This window comes from Marmota monax, unplaced genomic scaffold (assembly GCF_021218885.2).
Source record: "Marmota monax isolate L192 unplaced genomic scaffold, Marmota_monax_Labrador192_F-V1.1 WCK01_AAM20220418_F8-fsc00006, whole genome shotgun sequence".
Classification (NCBI taxonomy): Eukaryota; Metazoa; Chordata; class Mammalia; order Rodentia; family Sciuridae; genus Marmota; species Marmota monax.
The window spans coordinates 5,526,063-5,546,267 of record NW_026693712.1 but is presented as its reverse complement, the minus strand read 5'-3'; the positions used below and the strand labels follow the sequence as shown (position 1 = coordinate 5,546,267).

Sequence of the window (20,205 nt, the reverse complement as noted above, 5' to 3'; positions counted from 1 at the left end):
AAAAAAAGGGAAAAAAATCAGGATTTTGCTTCTCTAAACCATGCAGGGAAGAGAAAAGGGTTAGGGGAAGTACTGGGGAGTGAGATTGATCAACTTATGATATATGCTTGTATCATAATATATGGAATAATGAATATTGCCATTAGGTATAATTATAATGTGCCAATAATTTTTTTTAGAAAAAATAAACAAACTGTGCAGGGGTATGGGATTGTGTAGAAATGTAAGTCATTTTGATTTAGCAGACTTGACTCTATCAGATGTTCCTGATAATGGGATGAAGCCATCTTTGCTTGCCTAAGTTTGAGTGATGTGTGCAGCTATCCCTAAGAGTATGTGGTTCTTCTCTTCCTTGAATCTCACCTCATCTCCCATGTCTCTTTGTTTGATTAGCCCTGGGAAGACAAGGATGTGCCACTGAACTTTACTAATCCCCTAGATATGGCATGAAATCTGGAGCTAGCACCTCTTGGCTAAGTTTAAAAAAATCTACATAAAATAGAATAAACTGTGAAAACTATTAGAGCAGCAGAAGAATCACACAGAATTTATTTGGGTTGTTCACTTATTTTGCCCTGAACACTAAAAATGATGAAATTAACTGCTACTAGTATCAGCCAAGTGGGACCTTCACATAACTCTCAGAACAGATTCTCCAAGTGGTGAATACTCCATCACCCAAGAATGACATTAATGAAATTCATTACTGAGATTTTAATTTATACAAAACATTAAGTAGAGGAAGCTCTGAAGCTGAGAATCCATAATCCTCAGTAAGCTTTTCAGAGTACTTTGCAAGTAGGGAAATAAGAATGGAAGAATAATGACCCCCTAAAATGTCAACAAAAATGTCCTAAATGACACCCCCAAAGATACTCCCCAAACTTGAATATATGTAACCTCAAATGACAAATGCAGATGTAATTATATTAGGGAAGTTGAGACAGAAAAAAAAAATTGTGCTGGATTACCCAGAACTCAATGTAATCACAAGGGTGCTAAGAGGGACATGAGGGATCAGAGTCAGAGAAATGTCTGTAGATGCTGCACTATTGGCTTTGAAGATAGAGAAAGGAGCTGTAAGTCAAGAAATTTAAGTGGCTAATAATAGAAGCTGGAAAAAATGCAAGGAAACATTTCTTCCTAGAAATGTTTTAAGAAGTGTAGTCTTGTTGATGCCTTGACTTCAGCCCAGTGGTACTTGTTTTGGACTTTTGATTCCCAGAACTATACACTAATAAACCTGTGCTGTTTTAAGGTACTAAGCTTGTCACAGAGCAATAGGAAATCAATAAAGGGGAAACTAATCAACTCTCGAGTAATGAGAAAGCTATCCATTATGGGAGACCCAGAGGGATCATTGAGGTGCAATGTCACTGGTAGACTTGGACTTTAACTAAGGGCAACTGAAGGTTTTTACAGGTCCAGAAGAGTCTTTATTATAGACCTTCAGCCTCCTCTGGTATCTTAAGCCATTGTTAGTCTTTCTGCCTTGTAAATGTTAACCTTTCTAATGGCTCCAAGCAATTACATGCAAACAGACTCAACAGCTACTATCTTTAAATGGATATAGAACCCTTTCACTCTTTAATGCTTCGTCAACTCTATCACCCTTAACCCCTGAGCAGTAAAATCTCTTCTTTGAGTGGTCTATACTCTCTGGCCCCCTTTCCTCAAACTTTGCTCATGTTAACCCACTGCAGTTTAGATTTTGTTTTTAATTACTTCACTAAATTTAGCCTTGCCGGGTTATCAATGACACAAAATCCAAAGGACTTGCTTCAAGTTCATTTTACTTGACCTCTAAACCTTTGTGCCTGTTAACAGTCTCCTTCAGAACACTCTTCCCTTGACTTCTGCAACATAACTTTGCCCTCCGAATTTTCTGCTACTCCTTTGGTCTTATTATGTAGACTTCTTAGAGCAATTACTACATGGTCATCCTTACACTTCTGGTCTTTCTTTCTTCTTTCTGTAGGTAATTTCTCTCATGTTTGTGGCCTTGGTTGCAAACTGTTGGTATGAAAGATGCCCAGATTTGCAACTCTAGGTCAGACTTGAGTGCTGGACCCTGGACCTCTGTGTTTGGATATCTCATAAACACCTCAGGTACAGTATGTCCCAAACTGAGCTTATTATTTAACCTCTACAATTGATCCCCTAGCAATATTCCCCAGCCAAGTAAAACAGTATTGCTATCATCTACTTGCTATAGTCAGAAACCTAGGAGTTACTTTAGATTCCTTTTTATTTTGTGGGGAGAGTGTACCAGGATTGAACTCAGGGGCACTTGACCACATCCCCAGCCCTATTTTGTATTTTATTCAGAGACAGGGTCGCTGAGTTGCTTAGCACCTCAGTTTTGCTGAGGCTAGCTTTGAGCTCTCAATCCCCCTGCCTTAGCCTCCCGAACCAACGGGATTACAGGTGTGTGCTACTGTGTCCAGCTGGATTGCTTTTTAAACTTTGCACTTTTCTATGAATATTTATACAAACAAAACAAAAACAAAACAAATGTTCTGTGGTACTGGGGATCAAACCCAGGGCCTTGCACATGCTAAACATACATTCTACCACTGAGCTACACTCCCAAACCCAATTTTCATTCATTTTATCACTAAGTTCTACTGATTCAAACCTTTAGAATTTTCTTAACTTTGCCTAAATGTCTCCATCCCAGTTAGGTCATGCAATATTCTCCTGTAACTTCCTTCAAGTCCATGAAATTATAATTCTTATTCAAAAATTATGTTCTCAGGGGTTGGAGGTAGGGCTCAGTGGTGGAGTGCTTGCCTAGCATTTGTAAGATCCTGGTTTGATCACAAAAAATAAACAACAAAAAATTATGCTATTAATACTGTTTTATCAAGACATTTTCCAACCTCTATGCTTCCTCTTTTCACCATTTTGTGGAAATATATAGGTAGCATAAGGAACTAACAAGCTGGTGGGGGTCACTTCGATGAATCAAATGGGCTTCATAGTGGCACATTTGAGCACTTGGAGTTTATTCCAAGTGGAATCTACAGGGATCAATTTGGAGGAGATCAGAAGAAAAGTTGTTTTTAGGGAAGGAGTTGTGACAGTGGTTGAAGCATGTGAGAATAGCAGAGCTGAAGTGGGTAAAGATGTCAGAGTGGAGGATCTTTGCACTCATGAGACGAACAACCCACAGAAACGAAGCCTGCTTATCAATCTCACCAACATACAAGTGATTGTATCTAACATTATATTTATCAACTCTCTTTCCACTTTTATTTTGTGTAAATTCACCTGATAGGACAATGGTAAGAAAAAGAATCAGGGAGAAGGTGGGGGCCAAGGCTGTCCATGCTTATTTAAACTGATAGCATTAAAAAATCCCTGTTCTTGAAGATACCCTGTCAAACGCAGTTCAAATTTCTCCTCCCTGTGGAATGCCACTCCAGTTTTATCAGATTTATTATATTTTATTTATTTATTTTTTGCAACTTCAGGATGTAATTTCATCTTGAAATTATAAAAGATATTTCAAAAATGATAGAGAAATTCCCCAAGAGAGAACTCAAACAAGTGTTTCTTTCTTTAGGCACACTTCTGGTATTCAGCACAGATGTTAATTTTTGTAGATGTTTTTCCTATTAGTTACCTACTTTATCAGGTAAATATATTTCTTGAGAACATTATCAGAGATAATGGTAAAGGGATTATTTTAAGGTTGGGCTCAGCTCCAAGGTACTGTAGAGAAATACAAAATAATTGTGCAAGGGACTGATTAAATACTCAGCAAAATGCTTTGGTCCTGATACTGGAAAGTTTTGTTGTATATTTTTTATATATATTGTACATAAATAATACCAGAAATTTATATATACATATATAAGTTATAGATATATCAAAGAATTTCCATAACTGTGATCTCATTTTTTAATATTTTTCTACAGCCCCTTTTCCCCCACATACTTCTGAGACAGGAGAAAAAGAGAGGGAGAAAGGACAAGTAATGAAAAAGTTAAACATAAGAGCACTTATACTGTGTCATTTTACTAAGAATTTGTTTAAAAAAATCATGTCAAAGTAGAGTAAATATATATATATATATATATATTATTTCTACTATTATGATTGACACTCCCAGAATCTTGTATTGGAGTAGGTCTGAAATATGCAGGCAACTTTACACATCCTCCCACCTCGCCTCTACTGTCAGGAGTCCATGTAGGTCCATGTAAACTTTGCCCCATCAGCACCTTTGGCTGATGTGGGGTCACAACATACCATGGGAGTCATTTGCTGAGCACTTCTCAATTGCTTATGGAACATTCCTGACTTTAAAGAATGAAACAATAGGCCAGGTGGCTCACTCTTTTTGTTTCCATGTATTACTAATTTCTGATCTAGCAAATGTTAAGAATCTCAGGAATTGGCAGCAGGGTTACCTCTAAGACTTGCGGGCATTTGTTCTGGCTACTTCCCAAGATGACCCTCCCAATGTCTTCTGATTCTAACCACCTGGATAAACAAAGACTTAGCATACACATTCATTTTCAGCAGGCCAACTTCCCCTTTTGTCTTTGGCTTAAGATATAGGAATTACTTTTAATCTACATTATGGATAATCATTTTAATCAATTCTTGAAGTCACTTAAGCCTTCAGATGACAAAGTATGCCTCAAAATGGGAAAGCCTCTGTTGCTCTTTAGGATGCAGGTTGGCTTTAATCAATCAAGTAAGTTGATTTTTTCACTTGGGATTAGCCTCAAAAAAATTGATATTGTTTGTGGATAAATCACAAAGGTGATTCAGCTCCACATAACAGGATGCAGGATTCTCAGCAACTTAAGATGAGAGTTTATTGCACAGAAGGTAAAGTCTGGGGAATTCCAGAGTTTGTTCATTTGTGGCTTCTCTTCTTGTTTCTCCCTCTGATTTGCAAGGTGACTGCATTCTTCATCAAGCATGCATTGTCTAAAAGTTGGAAGAGAAAAAGTCCTTTCTTATCTCCACTCTTCAAGAGTTAGGAAACCTTCCATAATGCTTGTAACAGAATTGACTCTGCATGGTGATATCATACTCCAGAAGCAGTCTTGAATAGGAAATAATAACCACCATGGTCAGTTAAGACTAATGAACATTAGTGTTCTCAGTGGGTGGGGAGGATCCCTGAAACACAATTATTTCCTAAATCATGAATAAAATTAGGATTGTGTTAAAAAGGAAGAAGAATAGTGTCTTTTGTGTAGGTGACTAATAGTGTCTGCCACAGTGAACAGAATGGTTTTTTATAGCAAATGCCAATAAAAGTATATCATTCAGTGCTATTTTTGTTCAATCTCAAAGCCCAAGTCTAACTGGTTTAAGTAACAAAGAGAAGGCACTGACTCCAGGGATAGTGTTAGCTTCAGGCAAGTGACCTCAATAATGTAACTGAAGATCTGGCTTCTTTTGGTCTCTTGGTTGTTTCTTTACCATGTCAACTTCTTCCAAAGCTTGGTATTGTTCTGGGAGCCAAATGGTTGCCACTGTCTTCTAAGGATAATCCTCCTCTTTCAGTCTGTCAAAGAGAATCTCTACCTGCATTTACTACAGAAAATTAGACAGCTTATCTTTCCCATAAACTGCAACAAACATCTCTCACATCTCATTTAGATCATAGGAACATATCTGAATCAATGAATGAGCTATTGCAATTGCTACTTAAGCTTACAACACTGTAATGTGTTGAAGGGATGCAATTCATATTAATAACTTTATGACAAAAATGAAAGGAAATTGGGAAGACAAGTGGATGAATAAATGAATAAAGATCCTTCTCAATTATTGGGAATCTGATGTTGTAACCACTTTCCCAGTAAGAGTTTCCATGAATAATTTTTGTGAAGAAAATAGCTTAAAATAGGGCAAGTAATAGAAATCAAATTTATAGGAAACAACTAGTGAAAGCCACATCAGTATAAAAATTCTAGTAGAGTAAGAGGCAATTTCAAGAATAGATAAAGTTGGAACAGATATGCAGGAAGAGGAGGTCACAATTTTTGAGACTATGGATAGTCAATGGACATGGCTACTTTTATAAAATGTAAGAATCCATTATAGATCATTGTATTCAAAGCTTGAAAGATTTAAACAATATAAGTAAGCAATTTCAAATGTATTAGTTTTTTAAAAAGATGAAGAAGTTATTCATTGTGACATGCTGATACTGGGAAAATTCAATTAATATTTTTTTGCCTGAAGAACTGATACAGGATCCAATGAGTTGAGGTTCAAATTGGGCTTTGATATTTATAATTTGAAGAAATTTTAAAAAATCAAAACATATAAGAAGAAATGTGGTTAGTAGCATGAAGTTTTTAGTGCACAATTATGTTTAATCCTAGAAATGTCAGCATTTTTAGAATGGCTACCATGAACATTATGGTATGAAAAAGTCTAAAATATATCTTTGGGCTGTGTATGGTGGCACACATCTGTAATCCCAGTGACTCTGGAGGCGGAGGCAGGAAGATTACAAGTTTGAGTTCAGCCTCAGCAACTTAGTGAGGACCTAAGCAATTTAGGAATTTAAAAATAAAAAATAAAAAAGGCTAGGGATATGGCTTCATGGTAAAGTGCCCCTGGGTTAAATCCCTGGTACTCCCCTAAAAAAGATATATGTACACACATAAACACACACACACACAAACCTATACAACACACACACAACACATACATACCCCTTTGGACAAATTAATAGTGTGAAAAGTCAGGAGGGGAATTATATGAACCATCATGGTGATGGAAAGCAGCACCCCCAAAAAAGCTAGGGGTGGAGTTATAGTCTACACTCACATGGATGGTCATTACAACAATTTCCTAAAACTTTGAACAAATCAGACTCTCTGTGTGTCAGCCTCCTTATTTATAAAATAAAAATGTTGAGCTGGGAGTAGAGCACTTGTCCAGCATGCATAATATCCTGGCTTTAATCCCCAGCACTTTAAAAAAATCACCAATTCTAGAGTTTCATGATTATTTCAGGAACTTTTAACTTCTGAGCCTATATTTTAAACTATTTGGCACTTAATATATTGTGTTGTTGATTCATATGTTGACATTTAAGTTCTTTTGTACACACAAATCTATATGTGTATCTATATGGCCCAATAGTGGATATGTGATATGCATGATTCTTGTTGAATATAGGCCAAAAGGATCAAAGGTGGGCAGGAATAATTAAGTTTATACCTTCTTTTAGCATTTTTGGCTTTCTCAAAATTGTGAAACTTTATTGATGATAAATCACAAAATTACATACTTACAAATAAACATGAATCTTTGTGATATTATAATATATACATATTTTATTTTTCTCTACATTTCCTAGCTAATAATTTTCTCCCATATATAGACTGGAGAAATTAGAGTTTCCTTTCTCCAGGCAGGACACAGAAACTCTGAATCTGTCTAGGAGCCCTGGGGCATAAATAAACTCTTTGACTTCCCTTGTCTGACACTAGATGATAAGACCCCCATTTCAGAAGTGGTCCTACCCTATATCCAACAAGGAAGAAATGATGAAGAATCTGGACAGGCCTTGCTGGGTTTCAACTCAGATCATACCCTTTTGTCTAATCACATTTTGTCACAAATTTCCATGCCTCAATCATGCCCAAGTCTCCATAAAAATTCAAAAGGACAAGGTTCAGAGAACTTTTGGATAGCTGACCCTGGGGGGTTCCTGGAGGGTATGTATCTGGAGAAGGAAGGGAATTTCTGTGCTCCTTTCCCATTACCTGGCTCTGTGTGTCTCTTTATCTGTCATATCCTTTATAATAAACTACAAATGTAAATGTTTCCCTAAGCTCTGTGAGTTTCTCAAGGAGATCAACTGCACCCGAGGAGGAGATTGTGAGAACCCTACTTGTTGGTCTGAAGCACAGGTGCTTAACCCTGGCATCTGAAGGAGGGAGGGGGCAGTTTTAGGAATTAAGCCTCCACCTGTGGAATCTGAATTGAATGGAATTGAATTAGAGGAAAATCAACTAGTGTCTACCGCACAATTAACTGATTTTTTGCTCCCTGGTGGGAGGAAACCTCTACACCTTTTTTAGGGTCACAGAAATTTGTATTGATGGTTGCAGTGTGAGAGTCAAAGAAAGACACTGTTTTTCATATACAGTCTTTCAAATTCAGAAAACAAGAATATCAGCAAGTAAGAATTTCAATTAAAACTGAAAAAAATTTCTAAAATTGGTTCTGCATTAACAACTAGTATAAGAAATATACTAAAAGCAAATAGGACTTTTTCTCCCATATGAAGCAAGCATTGAACTACATCCCCAGCCCTGTATTTTTTTTTTTTTTTTTTTAATTTGAGACAGTGTCTTGCTAAATAGCTCAGGCTGGCCTGGATCTTGTGATTCTCTTGCCTGAGCCTCCCCAGTGGCTGGGTTACAGGCTTGCAATACCACACCCTGCTTCAAATAGAATGTCTTACTGTATTTCCCCTCGCAATCTTTGTACCCTGTTTTTTCAGCCTAAAACTTGGATTTAAACTTTCATCACAATTGTTGCATGGTATAATTCTGTTCCTCACTCCACTTTAAAGATAAACAGAGCAGCACTGTATTCACCAGTGGCTTATGGATGCACATTTGTCTTCTCGCATACTGGGATCTATGGGCCTAGAATTCTCAGCACAGGCGCATTGTCAGTATATTTCTGAAAGCCGATTTGTGTGATTTGTTTAGAGCACTGCAGTACTAGTACTGGCTCTCAACCCAATCAAGAGCTGCAGACACAAGGGGAGCCAGTGAGAAGGCAAAGCTGCCATGAATAAGTCACATGTTGAGACTTGCATTTTACTGGTAGCTAAACTGTACAGTTCATCTGCCAGCAATACATTAAAGTGGGCAGCATTTCTTTCTGATCATGGGTAAATATACAAACTATTCTTCAAGCTGAAAATGATTATGTTCACTAACAGCCATGAAAATGGAATTGTGGAAAGAATTTTGAGTTAGTGAAGTTTTTTATTTTTATTTTCTATTTTTTTTAAGCTTCACATAATGCACCCCTTTTTTTTTTTGCAAAAAAAGAGAGACATAATTATGTGGTGGAATACAGTATATCTTCAAGTGATCATCTCTGTGCCTTGATAGGAGTACAGATGTGTGTAAATCTCTACATGTGGTACAAGATTTGTCCAGAGCAGAAGTGTGATAATGTGGACACAGAGGGTAAGTGGCTTCTAGTCAATGGGGGAGTCTTATTTGTATTACTCTGTCATAAATAGTCTGTCTTGTCACTTAGTAAAGAACAGACAGAAGTACAGAGGAATAGAGAGAACATAGAGAGGAGAGAGGGAGAGTGAGATCTAATGAGCTGTATAGTAGAGGAAAAAACCAGAGGAAATGAGCAACCATCTGGTAATTTTGCAGAGGATGCTTTGGGAAAGAGAGATACTCTAAAGTCCCAACACTGTCCTATAGAGCAGCAAAGCTGAATGAGTTATAGATGCTCTGTGAGAAAGACCTTGTGCTTGAGGGAGAAGTTTGAACAATTGCAGATACGAAAATTGAAAATTTGCTTTGAGTACAGAAACTCTGATAGAAGAGAACCACCTAACCATCTTTAGTCTGACCTTGGGAAAGGATAAGATAAAAGACAGAACCATGAATCCTGCAGAGCCTTGGCAGTGATGCAAAATATGCACAGGACCAGGGAGGAGTTTTTCCTTAGCCATTAATTCCTTAATGAATAAATATTGGAAATTTACATTAGAACTACATAATTTGCTCTAGTTAACTTTTAGAAAGCTCTGTCTAGTTTTTCCTGTAGTATGGTTTCAGGCATTATCAATCTTTTCATCTTTACAACATTCTGAGTCAAAGAACCCTTTAGATGTTGTTAGTGATAGGCATGAGAACCAAGTAGAATCAGGTGCTTCCACCTGACTCTGGCAGTCAAATGTCTAGAGTGGTAAAACTGGATAAGCAGCATCATTTTCCAAGTGCTGCTAGAATAAGGCCTGATCCAGTCTGGATGTGTTACATATTAAATGTGCATAGGTACATTGTACATACATGTACATGGAAACATGACCTGGAGTCAGAAGAGTTCAGCTCAGATAATACCTTTAATAATGCAAGGCTATGAACCTTCCCTCTCCCCAACAATACTATGGTTTTATGTAAAACCAAACCAACATAAACGTTTTGATTTCATAAATAATTCTAATGTATTAGCATTAACCAAAAGAAAAATATAAGTAAATAAATGAAATCATACAAGTCAGCATTTTCAAATGGGAGTCATTAATTCTGGAAGATTTTGGAGATTTGAACTTATTCATTCAGCCCATATAATGCATATAAGGCACAAACTTCTAAGGTAGGTCTTGGGAATAAAATAATGACTGAAAACCAGACCTTAGTCTCAAAGAAAACTTTAAATGATCAATATTTCCTATAGTGTTCAAAACAGGCTTTTCTGTGTCAATAATCTGTTAACTGGCTCTGTTTCAAGATAAAGATTTACAGATATTCTCAGATACAAAAAGACAATCCATGATGAAAGCAAGAGTCCTGAGAAGTATTAGAGTAGCTTTATGATATAAAATATAACCCTTAATTTCCTATTATCAGGAGGAGTGTGACTAGATTGATATATAAGTGCCATTTTTCCTTGTATAGAAATAAAATACAATATTAATATTCAAGGGAGGAATCAATTTGTGTTTGATCTTGGGCCTTTCCAATTACTTGCTGTGTGAGCTTTATAGAGCTACTTAAATTTTCTATGTCTGGTTTCTTCATGTTCATAGGTCTATCAATACATTACTACAGTACCTCTTAATGTTGTAAGAGACTTAAAAGAGTTAATTCATGTTAAAATCTTAGATAAGTGCCTGGCGCATACTAGTTGCTCAAGAAATGTTCAATATTATCTGTGTTCTACTATAAGCACATTCTCCAATTCAAAGTTCCCCATTTTCACATAAATCAACTGATGTTTCTGTTTTATGGAATGGCCAAATAGAATTTTCCTTTGTAAAAGTTCACAATTTTGTTGTTTTATTTCCAAAATCCTAAAAGCTCTAAAAATTCAAAGTTTTTTGTAGTTCATCTGTTGGCAAAAATCTGACCTGGCCTGATCTGAATTCATTCGGCAGCAAAGCCTGATCTGAATGATTGGGAGTCATTTATAGCATTTTTCCAACCCATTAAGTGTAAGGATGAATATATTTGATGTTGTTGTATGGTTCCAGATCCTGCTTTTTAAAATTTGAAAAATTTCTCTTTCTGAGACACAGTTGGTCCCTCAGTTTCAGACGAGATTTTTAGACCTATACTAGTCAAGGTAGATGGTGCAGAAATTTCCATCTCTGACTCAGAGGCCAGATATATTAAGCAAGGATGAGAGTCTCTTCAACTATAAACACGCTGAACCAATTGTAGCTCTAGATCGAAACCATGTGAAACCTGTTTCCTCCACGACATTTATTATCACTAGATCAATCTTCCCTCTTACTTGTTCTCTCTGCTATAAATTTCCAAGGAACAGTTATTTTGGTTTTGGAACATTTGTCAAGTTGTAATAGTTCTACACCCCCGGCCTCCAGTTCTCTTAACCTCTATGCCTCCTCTCCCTACTCACATTCATACAAGCACACCATAAAGTACAGGTCAAAATGCTCCAATAGTTGGGCCTAGGTACTCTGCAGCCCTTCTTTGGAAGCTTTCTCCACCTACCTCCACCTATGATCAGTCCAGGAATCAATAAGTTTGAGTCTTGCCAAGCATCCTGACTCTACTCTGCCCTCCAGCACACATCCTATTCTGTGCAAACTGCTGGTTGAAAGAACTGTCTACTCTTCAGGCAGTTCATCTGGTTTTATTTCAGGAAGCGGACAGCAGATTCCAATCTAAAAGGCCTGTTCTTGTTAACTAAGCTTCAGATCTCCAGAGATGTCTAGGAGAAAATTCTTCTAATTCTCCTTCCTCTTTATCTCCAGGAAGTCTAAAATCTTTTCATGTGTTTAAAAATTCTCCAAATAGACCTAATCTTGACACCAGATTTAACCACGCTAACTACAGCTGGATTTATAAATCTGATCTCACTTCCATTTCTAATAGAAAGCAGCAGTCTAGGTAGAACTGAATCTGAAAATCTCTTTTCCAGGACACTCAGGGCATTTTCTTTCTCTGTTGTGGTCAGGGAGGCCTCAAGATGTAGACTACTTAGTTCCCAAGGTAGAGAACAGTGAAGAGGAAAATCTTCATTTATAACAGATATTAACATGAACAAGTGGAACATTCAATACCCTGGAAGGTAAAGACCCAGTTTTTAGGGAAATATGATAAAGTGGCATCTGTGTTTGAATTCTCCCCAGACCTTTCACTCATTTGGGTATTCCAGAGCTTCTGTGGGCTTCAGTTTCTTGGTCGACAAAATAGGTATCATAATACCTGCAAAATCACGCCAGGTCATGGCTCAAAATTACTGAGACAGAATTCAGATTCATATGTGTCTGACTCCAAAACTACTGATCTTGTCCTTGAATCATGCTGTCTCTGGAAAATTCATATGTAAAACAGAACAGTCCTCTGCTGGTAAACAACATCAGTTAGCCATTAATATGAAGCTAATACAAGAATAATACAAAAGCATTTGGATAATTTAACTTTTGATGATGGAACAAAAACAGACTGAATTTGCTGGTGAGGGTATGGGGTAGGGTTCTGAAATTAAGAGTGACTTGCTCATATTGAACATGGAGGCTGAAGGGCTGCAACCTCCCCAACCTGACAGGTGTCCAGGAAGCTGAGAGTGGAGACTGCTCCCTTTCCAGGCCCGTGCAGCACAGTCTAACTAAATCTACATTATGTACATTTCCTGCCTTTTGTTTCAGTTGCCTGCCTCTTTTTAAAACACTTTGTTTGCCTCAGAGATTTTGAAGATGGAATTTTGAAACAATAAATTTCATTTGTCTTCCTTTAAAGCTGACTTTGAATGAAACCTATCTTCCTATTAATTTGACTTTGAATATGTCTGGAGTAGGGATCCAAGAGATCATTGTGGCCTAGCCTCTTTTCCTTGGTGGTATCGGTCCCTTCAGATAACAGGACTGGGTGTAGCAGGGCTATACGTGGAATCCAGCTGCAGTGTTAATTCAAGGCAACACTGTCCTAATTAACATGGTGGAGGGTGAGGCAATAGAGCTGGCTGTGGTTCTATGATGGTTGGATGTACACCTGGTAATGTGGTCCACACAGCAAACCTTTGGAGTCTCATTAGAAGCATTGTGGGGGCTCATTAAGAGCTGAGCCAGAGAGGAAAAACTATAGCAGAAATATCCAGTTAGTTAAAAACGGAACAAACAAACAAACAAACGTCTAAACAGTGAAGACTTTCCTTTGGAACAATCCCAGATGTCCTAGACATGATAGTTTCCATACCTCCTAATTATCACTGAAAGCAATCCACTCAAGACATGGTTCCTTGCTGAGAGGCTTCCCACCATCAAAGGGCCCCCTTGTTCTGTGATTTCTGCAAATGCAAAATGCTTGACTTCCTAGTAGCTACCTTCCAAATCCCTTTGGTATAGACTCTAAACACCACACTTGAAAAAAAAAAAAAAGTAAAGTACAACTACTTTTTTTTTCTAAAGCCAGATCTTGTCCTCCATGAAGATAAGAGAAAAACAGGTATTCAACACATTGTTGTATGCTGTGAATAAGAACCCATAATTTATGTCTTTAAGGAAGACTACGAAAAGAACAGCCTGAAGATACTGTCTCAGCTCGGTGGCTTTCCTTGCTTGATACTGTGTCCTCACAACAATTTTTATTTTGAACAGAGGTGGAGGAGACAAGGAGGATAGGGTTTTAAATAAGTGGGTAAAGAACTCTAGAAAAAAAAAAGTGGGTAAAAGGTTAAAGATAAGGGGAAAGAGCATTATAGTATTAACTCCCTCTCTGAGTTCTGTATGTTGTCATCCCTCTGTGAACTGAAAGGAAAAAAATATATTCTATCTCTATATCTACCAATAAATACATAAAAAATATAATGTATCAGCTTGTAGGGCTGGCAGGAATATAACATGTGTTCTTTGAGCTTCCAGTGGTCAATTATTTTGGAGAGGACGTAGGGACGGTCCATTTGAATTACAGGCGAGTGGGAACTTTTGTCATAGTTTATACAGCAGCAACAACACCAGCAGATTTTCTCCCAGCTTCTCTTCAGCCATCAGAACACCCTGGATTATGTCAGTATTTGCTTGTCTTGGTCTTTGTCCCCTCCCGTGGTATGTAAACCCTTGGAGATAGAGATAGTGTGTTCCCTGGCTCCATATATTTGGGACCTTGAACACTTCCATGGGCCACAGAGGGTGTTCCACCAATGTCTGCAGACATGCACTGATACTGTGGGAGTTAACATATGCCTGGGAAATGGAAGAAAGCCATTTCTGTTACAGGATTGGACTGATTGTGATGGGCGCACTTGGGGAACTAAGTGTTCATATTGGATGATGTTCTATATATAGCTTGAAGGTCATATCTTACATAAAGTAAATATCTTAGTTGACTAATGTAAGTGATTCAGAGCAAGTTTGTTTATATCTAATAAAATTACACAATACACAAAGCTACAGGAAACTCGCATTCTGCCTATCTTCTTTTTTCCAGCTAAATTAGGTTCCAAGAGAGGAAATATGCTTCTCTCTCACAGCCAGCCACTTTTAAACAACCTCAAAGGCCTATTCCCTATGGGTTATACTTTGGCAGAACACTGCTGTTAGCCTGTGTACAGGGTCATGTGAAATGCTGTGATCTGAACAGTCAGTGGTCCACCACTTACTAATAGACACCCCCTTTCTTATGGCTCCTGCATGAGAAAAGAAATTCCCATAGTTATTGCAGAGGGGAAACAATGGGAATATTTGGGGGAAATTATGAATGTGCCACATTTCAACTATTACAACTCCTGTATGTTTATTCAGTTCTGAACAATGCCTAGTTTGACACTAGGAGTTTACTGTTGTATGGATTTCCCAATTACACACCCAACCATTGACAAGCACAGCTGGAAGTTTCCTTTCATGTTGCATCACTCCACGTCAATCACTTGCTAAAGAGGGACACATTGACCAGTAAATCTGAGAAAGGCAGAGCATTGATTTCATCTGGGCACAAATTCTGCGTAATTTCCTTAGGAAGCCAGTTTCAAGAGCAACTGCTGGTCCTTGTGTGTAAGCTCTTGCATTTTCTATTAGCCAGGATTCCAAAATCTTCTTGTGATCCACTAAATAGTGATCCAGTTTAAAGGCAGATAAACACATTTAATATTTCACCTTGAAACCCTTAAAAGCATATATCATTTTGCAGATGTATAAACAAGACCAGAAAGGTCTAACCTCTACCTTTAGGCTGAAGATGCAGATCTGAGACTCCTTTAGAGGCTAAGAAAGATCCGTCTTTCTTTGCAACACATTTGATTCTTTCCATCTTCTTATAGACCCTCCCCTGTTCTGCTGTTTAACATAAGCCTTTTATGTTGAATATAAAGACTTATGTTTAACATAAGTCTTTGGCAAGCACAGGGGAAGTGCCAAATTAAAATGAAATTAAAATATTTAAATTAAAATGAACACATTTTGAAAATACTAAAATTTGATCCTACTATTGATTATCCTTCATAGGAGAGGCAGTAAAAGTCAACTTAGAGATGAGTTGAAATTCTGGTTTTCCCTAAAATGTAAAAAAAAAGCAGTCTGTCAAGTCCATTTTTCTATCTTGACCTTTCTCTCTCTCCTCCCTTGGACTGCTCCTTTTAGCAACAGAAAGGTAAGAATTTTCTTTACATCACATCACATCCCATGACCTCCCTTTCTTCTCTATGGTATGATCCAGGGCCGACTTTCTAAGCTGGGGTTCTTGATATATATTATAGGTTCAACAATAACAGATTTCCACTTTCACAGGTCAAAGATGATCAGATATTAGAAGTTTTAAGAGATCTAACCTATGAGATTATGGTTTTGAGAGTCTAAGAAAATTCTCTTTTCTCCTCAAATCCTGTTTTTCAAAACTGTCACCTGTGGAGCCTAAAACATCTCAATTTGAATGTTAAAGTCACCCAGCTATTCTTTGTGCTGCACAGCTTCTATTCTCCTTAACCTGAGAAATAAGCCTCAGCCTCAAGGTCTAGGCTTAATGACAAAAGGAAATTTGGGGTAGGGTGTGTGTGGGGGGGGTAAAAAATAAAACTAAATGAAAAAGACTGGAAATTGTAGTGGAGGACATTTGAAAACTATTTTTTTTAAATCACTAAAAAAATTCAAATCACAAACCAAAGTAATAGTTTTCCTTGAGGATAGCACTACCATGACTATATTTTATCAGAAAGAAGTGATGTTAATTTTTTTCACTTCTGATCTAATTTATTTAAGTTTTTATTCTGTTTTGGAAAAGTGAAAGGGAAGACAAGAATGACTTGTAATGTCATATTAAGTATAATAGTCCTTCAAGCTGTTGGGGCTCAGAACACACTACCTCAAAGGCAACTGACTATGGGAGGTCAGGACATGCCCCCGCAAACACACTTTGGCCTATTTCGGGCTGGTTTTTCAGAGAGACTGCAAACACAGGAGTAGCCCTTCTTTTGTTCTTTGGTTAAACTGACATCTATAAAGGCAAGCACACTAGTAAAAGCATCAGGAAGAGTGCTGCTCAGAGACAACCTTTATTCCCTGAGAAGTCTATAAAACAAGACAACTTTTATTCACTGTACACTGCTCCACCTCCTCCTTCCCCTCCCACAACTCCCCTTTTCACCTCCCAGAAGCCAGAGCCTCTATTCCTTTCTGTGGCTCCAGAGGCTAGGTAAACTTCTGTCATCTGACCTGCAAGTCTCACATTTTGTGAGGTTCTGTAATTTGTAAAATAGCTTTTGCCTACCAATTGGTCTTAAATCCATCTAATTTCTAACCAGCTAAAGAACCTAGAAGGATAGAGGGAAGTCATTTTATTTTCTCCTTTACATACTTCTGTAAAAATTTAGATTAAAAAAATTTCATGCGATGTTATTTAATTTAGTCCTGAGGAAAAACCTGCAGACCTTTAAGTTCTTAAGGCAGAAACTGATTTGCCTCAAATCAAAGAGCTGTTAATTTACACACCCAGAGGCAATAACCAGGTTTAAACTATGAATGTATTTTCCGTCTTTCTTAAAAATAATCATCTGTTCTGAGAAAGAATCATAGAATTGGGAGTCCCAGGGTTGAACAAACTGTGAAATGGGAATCATCAGTGTGTGTACAAGGTAGGTAGCAGATGAGGTGGCTTCTATACAGGTGAGCAGAAGGACTACATCCAACTACTCTGAATTGCAGTTGTGTTTTAGAAAGCACCAGCCCTGAGTAGACAATAATCTACATTCCTTCACCAACACTCTGCCTGTTTATTATAACCTGATTACACCAGTTGCAGTTTACACATCATTCCTCTTCTGCCAATAAGGCAGAGTGTTCTGGGATACTGAATCAAATAGCTGGATTATCAGTTCTAGGAATTCAACTGACTATGAAGTACTAAAACTTCTTAATGAATTTCTTTGTACCCTTTTAGAGATGAGTCCCCAGCAAGCTAAAGATTTTTTTTTTACCCCAAATTTTAAATTGATGCATTATAATTGTATAGGATTTTTTTAATAACTTAATTTTTTAAATAAATTTTAAATCTTTTGTGGGTCAAATTGCTTTGACTAGATTTAGTTGCTGGTAATATACTTAATGAAAACATAAACCCTCTTGAAGTAAAATTGATCTGAAATTTTTGTATTTACTTGTAATAACTAAACCACTTCAAAGTAAAAATTTGAAATAAATGCCAGACTTTAGCATCTATCTATATTAGTTTTTCTTTCAAGAAAAAATAATTAAAATATTTGTTGTGTCTAAAAATATTATAATTGATCCTGATACTAACCTATAATGGCTAAAATGTTATAATATGCTAAAGAAATCTTCAATGTAAATTGCTTGAGATAAATTTATAGCCTAAATCTGAGGTTTTAAGTTAGGAGAAGGAGTTCAATTTCTTCTAAAAGAGGAACATTTGAAAATAAATTCCCTTATATAAATGAATTTTTCATTTATTGTGTTACTTTATTTATTTTTTAAAGGCTACTACTGTAATGACTGGTTTGATCTGAAGTTCTTTGGAATAAAGGTTGATAAGACAAAGATAAATCTGGAGACATAGACTAAGATTAAAAAAAGAATCAATGAAAAGAGGGCTGAAGAGACTGGCAGACACTTTCTGCCAGTAATGAAAGGCTTGGGTTACATGGATTACTTTTAACTCCTTTTTCTCTTGTATCCTTGGTCAATGATAATTTTTTCTTTCTTATTTCTTCACACAGCTTAGCCATGTAAATCCACCACAGGGAGGTGACACAATAATATAGATGAACACAATTGATACAATGATAATGATGATTAATGAATAGCTTGATGTTCTTCATACACATAGCTCGTGCAAGATTTCTGCTGGTAGTTTTGAAGGTGACAGATGAATCCACGAGATTTTCTGTTTTATCTATCAATAATTCCAATCTTTCTCCTTGCTGAGCTACTAGATCTATGTTTCTGACCATGATTCCTTTCAGTTCATCCACTGGGCTTGAGTCTCCATCACTTTGTCTAGGCCCTTATTCTCAGGATGATGCTTCAATTGTGCGGCCAAGACACTTGAGAACTCACTATTCATGGCATATGGAAGTGCTGCTGTCTGTGCCCTTGAGCCATAAGTTGCCTGAAACCTCTTCTTTACCTCATTCAAAAAATTGAAGGCTTGGGAACGTTCAAAGCCATCATCAGTGATACAAAGACATAGAATCCTCTCTTGGCAGATGTAATGAAACAAATAATTACCATGTGAGTATATTAGTTTGTTATTTTCAGAAGGCATCTTAGCCAGAATCTGCTCTATCACCTCCAGGAAGTTTCCTCCACACCAAGCATGTTTGGCAAGTATAGTGGTTCCCCTGGCAACAACAGCAAAAAGAATGGCCATGGTGTCAATCTTGTAAAGGCAAGGGAGTTCGAGACCAAGAGGATCGGGCTGGCTCTGGGTTGCTGTTTGCTGGTACACCCTATTGTGTTACTTTAAAAGCATTAAAATGAATGTTAGCTTGTGGGTTCCTTGCACTTTGTTCATTGTCATGATTATCTTGTGTCAAGTCAGACATTTCCAGATTCAAAAGATGTGGCACATTAAGAAGAAAAGCAATGGAGGATGCAGGCCTATACTAGCATGTATGCTTAGCGTGGCAAGGCTCTGAATTCATTGTCCCGCACCAAAAAAAGCAATAATATAACTTCTCAGCAGAAAAAAAGAGATGTGATTTTTTTAAAAATCAACTTCAGTGAGATAGCAATTCACACCCACAAAAAGTAATAAAATACAAAAAGCAAAACCCTGGAAAATACTAAGTGTTGGTAACAATGTGGAGAAATTGGAACCCTTGTGCACTGCTAGTGGAGATGAAAATTACATCTTTCTGTGGAAAACAGTGTAGTGCTTCCTCAAAAAATTAAACATAGAATTATCAGATGACCCAGAAATTCCTTTTCTAGATATATACCCTAAATTATTGAAACAGACTTGAACAGATATTTGTGGACTGATATTCCTAGCACCACTATGACAATAGCCAAAGATAGAAATAATCATCTGTTAAAGTAGCCCATTAATGAATGAGAGGCTAAACAAAATGTGATAATATTTACAATGGAAAGTTATTCAGCTTTAAAAATTATAATGCTGACATGCACTACAAATGGATGAACCTCTACAACACTAGGCAAACTGAAATAGACACAAAAGGACAAATGTATGATTCTGTTTATAGAATGGTCAAATTCACAGAGATAGAAAGTACAATAGTGGTTACTTATAGGTGGAGAGAGAGAAAGGAGCTAGTGTTTAACAGGTAGAAGAGAATTTGGGTTTCAATAGGGGAAAAGCAGTGATGATGGCTTCACACCCTTATACTTATTGCCTCTGAATTGACCCTTGAAAATGTGTAACATGGTAAATTATGCATATTTTACCACAACAAGAAAGTTTTTAGAATGTGTGACTTTTGCACATGTACATCTAGCATCCTCTTAACAAAATAATAGCTCCTTACCTGTACTTATATTTACCCTTTGGAATTGTCTTTCTTTCCCTATTG

General features: G+C 37.1%; 1 protein-coding gene and 1 pseudogene across 2 annotated transcripts in view; both read right to left on the bottom strand.

The window, feature by feature from the left end:
* Window positions 1–20,205, bottom strand: part of Ccdc192 (coiled-coil domain containing 192) — a 200,760-nt gene that overhangs the window by 14,548 nt on the left and 166,007 nt on the right. The window lies entirely within an intron of this gene.
* LOC124103742 (vesicle-associated membrane protein 7-like) lies at window positions 18,200–19,104 on the bottom strand (annotated as a pseudogene).